Raw genomic sequence first — 4,424 nt, 5'->3', positions numbered from 1 at the left:
CATCTTTGATACCCTGAAAGTCTCCAACATTTGTTCTCGCGTTTGCTGAATGCAACACCAAACACTTAAGTCTCCACTCCTCACTATGTAACAGGCATGTGGAGACAAAAAAATGGCTCAAATGAAAGAACAGATCAAAGCTCCAGAAAAGTTACAACCAAGCAGTGAAGAGATAGCCAACCTATCAGATGCACAGTTCAAAACACTGGTAATCAGGATGCTCACAGAATTGGTTGATTTTGGTTGCAAATTAGATGGAAAAATGAAATTAAGAAAATGCTAAGTGAAATTAAAAAAATGTACAGGGAACCAACAGTGACGGGAAGGAAACTGGGACTCCAATCAATGATGTGGACCAGAAGGAAGAAAGAAACATTCAGCTAGAAAAGAATGAAGAAACAATAATTCAGAAAAATGAGGAGAGGCTTAGGAACCTCCAGGACATCTTTAAACATTCCAATATCCAAATTATAGGGGTACCAAAAGGAGGAAAGGAAGAGCAACAAGTGGAAAAGTTATTTGAACAAATAATAAAGGAGAACTTCCCCATTCTGGCAAAGGAAATAGACTTCCAGGAAGTCCAGGAAGCTCAGAGAGCCCCAAAGAAGTTGGACCCAGGGAGGAACACACCAAGGCACATCATAATTACACTGCCCAAGGTAAAAATGAAAGAGAGAATCCTAGAAGCAGCAAGAGATAAGGAGACAGTTACCTACAAAGGAGTTCCCATCAAACCATCAGCTGATTTCTCAAAAGAGACCTTACAGGCAAGAAGGGGCTGGAAAAAAGTATTACAAGTCATGAAAAGCAAGGACCTACATCCAAGATTTCTCTGTCCAGCAAAGCTTCCATTTAGAACGGAAGGGCATGTAAAGTGCTTCTCAGATATGGTCAAGTTAAAGGAGTTCATCATCACCAAGCCTTTATTATATGAAATGTTAAAGGGATATATCTAAGAAAAAGAAGATAAAAATATGAACAGTAAGATGACAGCAAGCTCACAATTATTAACAACCACACCTAAAACAAAAGCAAAGTAAGCAAACACCTAGAACAGGAACAGAATCACAGAAATGGAGATCACATGGAGGGTTAGCAACAGGGGAGTGGGAGGATGAGAGAGGGGGAAAAGGTACAGAGAATAAGTAGCATAAATGGTAAGTAGAAAATAGACGGGCGGGGGGGCGGTAAGAATAGTATGGGAAATGTAGAAGCCAAAGAACTTATATGCATGACCCAGGGACATGAACTAAAGGAAAGGAATGTGGATGGGAGTGGGTGTGCAGAGCAGAAGGGAATAAAGGGCGGGGGGGGGGGGAAGTAGGACAACTGTAATAGCATAATCAATTAAATATATATATATTTTAAAAGTGTGAACAAGGTTTATCATGCCAGGGAAATGCTCTTCAGTGTGGTGGTCAGATCTGGGAAGGATTCTGTCCAGCAGCAGACTGTCTCTTTGACAGCAGAAAAAAGGGGAAATCTCCAGCTCAGTGTCAAGTGTGTGGGTGTGTTCAAAGCTTTCCATAATTTGGTTAAACCTATCCAGATTATCAACAGCACCATCAAAATGGTGAAACCAGGATAGTTTCCCAGTGGTAAACTGAAATTCCTTTTGAATATTCTCTGCATGCGAAGGGTAAGAGAGTTCTGTATCAGACTTATCACAGCATGTTTGTCAACATTCAGCATACTCTGTGCTGTCACTTAAAGCAGACTCTACTGAGTCTTCTTTGTCAAGGACTTGACAAACACCTGTGAATTCATCCTTCAGTCTGTTCCTCAGAGCAAAAACTGACACCAAATCCCTGTGGGCTTTACTGTCACATTTGAAACCTTACAAAAGTCTATGAGAGTGCCTTGCTCCCCAAATTTCTCATTAAAGACATCTCAACTGAACCATGTTATCACACAGCCTCTACGGGAGAGCCGATGGTTGAGAGCTTGGAGGCCGCCCTCCAAAGCAGAGAGCTGCAGCCAGTCTGCATGGAGACCTGTGGGTTCACAGATGGATAAGCCCACAATACCACAATGATTCACACTATTCAGATCATCAGTGGGGATGTCTGTTGGAACATCCCACTCTGCACATACATAGTCTTCCTCAGGCTGTTCACCTGCCCTACACTGGAGACCACCAATTCAAATTAAAATTTGAGATTAATATCTTGTGCTTCTTCATGGTGATCATCTTTTCCCAGAGAACTTCCTGCTGAAGCTCAGCAGGATATAGCCCAGGAGGAGGGAGCCCGAACATGAGAGAGACCAGGTGGAGATGCAGGTGGTACCCCACCTTCATGGGAGCCAGAGCCAGCACCACAGACTTGATTTCTTGGTGATTCTGTATCAGAAATGGACCCAAACCCTCAGATCACAATCAGCTTCTTCCTCATTTCCTTCTCCCAGCCAGCACCTCTAGGGGGCCTGGGTGAAAAAGTGAAGGGATTAAGCAAAAAACAAACAAAACAGAAAAAAACCTCATAGACAACAGTTTGGTGATTACCAGAGAGAAAGTGGGGTGGGGGGAAGTAGAAGAAGGTAAAGGGAGATGAACGGTGATGGAAGGAGACTTGGAGTGGTGAGCACACAATACAATATACAGAGGATGTGCTGTAGAAGTATATGTCTGAAACCTACATAATTTTATTAACCAGTCTCACCCCAATGAATTGAATAAAAAATTTCATAAAGATTTCTCATTGTTATGGCAAGATCATTTCTCAGAAAGCAAAATTTCCTGTGATTCCTGACTTACCTGCTCTGTTTTTTTTTAGGGGCAGAGGACCATTGTAACAAATAGCACTTTGAGTTTTGCTGAAAGCGAGGTCCCGGGGAAAAAAGGGAGTCCTCCCTGCCTAGCTAACAGATGTGGCCAGGATTCACAACACCAGAGCAGCTGTAGGACTGTGACAGGCATGCTTGCTTATGACATTTGCAGCCAAGGAGCACTGGAAAGTGGCCTCTACTGTTCCAAGTGGGGAAAAAATGTGAAGCATTTTTTTCCATTCTGTTTCGTAGGGTTTTTTACATTTTTCATAACTTTAAAATCTTTCATAAAACTGGAAAAAATATTTCTTGCTCTTATAAGAGGTGAGGAAAGAATGTGAATCGTGAATCTAAAACAGTATATTATTTTGGAAATGCCCATTTAGACATGCACACATTTTGATTATCGGAGCTCCAGTGGAAATGGGGCCTGGCTCCAGTTCTCTGCTGTGTTGTGAATTCAGAGTAAAGGTGGAGAGGTAAATCATAAATAAACATTTAAAAAAGCCAAAACATCAGGCACAAATTTGTTGAGTCCCTGTCCCAAGTCCCAAGTGCTGGTAGCTGGTGGGGAAGTGGAGCCCTGACATCATTTCTGCCTTCCTCCTTGAGGTCTCATAAGTCCTGACTGGAAGTCTGAGTCTGACTCACCCTTCAAAAACTTGGAGGCTGAGACTACCCCCACAGCTAGCAGTGTTTGGGGCTGTAGCAGATAACCCGTGTTCACACACAATCTCTCATTCCTCTTTCTTATTCAGAAACAGGGTTGTATTGCCATGTACCCATGCCCACCTGGCTAGAGACTTATGTTTGACTCCTATGCAGGTAGGTGTGGTCATATGACAAGGAGGATGTGGGCCAGAGGATGCTGGCCCCTGCTGGCCCCTTCCCACAACTGGACAAGGAACAGCTCTGCAACCCAGCCTGACAGACCCAACAAATGAACTGAACAGAGCATCTTGCCTCCCCTCCTTGTCTCACCATCACAGAAGAGAGAAAGAAATAGGCTCACTTTCAAGCCATGGGATTGCTGGGTGTCTTGGCTGCAGCAGCCAAGGAAAATGGGCTGGTTTCACTGTCACTCACTATTCAGGATATTAGTTGACACAAAAGAAGTGTCAACTTAATACCAAGAATAAATTCTGTGATGACAAAAAAAAAAGGTACATATACAATTTTTTTTTTAATTAAGGCAAAAATTCAAAATGTTAATAGTTATTATTTTGGGTGGTGGAATTGTGAGACTTCTATATTTTTCCAAATTTTCTATAATAAACCTGTATTGTCTTTATAATAAGAAATACATGCTATAGCCCTGGCTAGGTAGCTCAGCTGGTTGGAGCATTGTCCCATACACCGAAAGACTGTGGGTTTCATTCCCAGTCAGGGCACGTAACCTAGGGTGTGTACAGTAGGCAACCACTCGATATTTTTCTCTCTTTCCCTTCTTCTCTCTCTAAAATCAATAAACATATCCTCTGGTGAGGATTTGAAAAAAGAAGAGAAAAAAATACATGTTATAAAACTTTTAAATGTTATATGGCCAAAAGAAAGGAAAAGAGAATATGGAACTTCCCAGAAAGAATTTTGTTTTAATAAAGCTTATTTGTATCTTTAGACCAATATCACAAGTATATTCTATTCCTGATATTTTGAGA

General features: G+C 41.8%; 1 pseudogene; it reads left to right on the top strand.

Moving 5' to 3' along the window:
* The first annotated feature begins 1,387 nt into the window (after positions 1–1,387).
* Positions 1,388–2,420, top strand: LOC114498076 (annotated as a pseudogene).
* Positions 2,421–4,424: the final 2,004 nt, after the last annotated feature.

This window comes from Phyllostomus discolor, chromosome 5 (genome assembly GCF_004126475.2).
Source record: "Phyllostomus discolor isolate MPI-MPIP mPhyDis1 chromosome 5, mPhyDis1.pri.v3, whole genome shotgun sequence".
Classification (NCBI taxonomy): Eukaryota; Metazoa; Chordata; class Mammalia; order Chiroptera; family Phyllostomidae; genus Phyllostomus; species Phyllostomus discolor.
The sequence above is the reverse complement of the archived record's forward strand: the minus strand, read 5'-3'. Positions and strand labels throughout refer to the sequence as shown.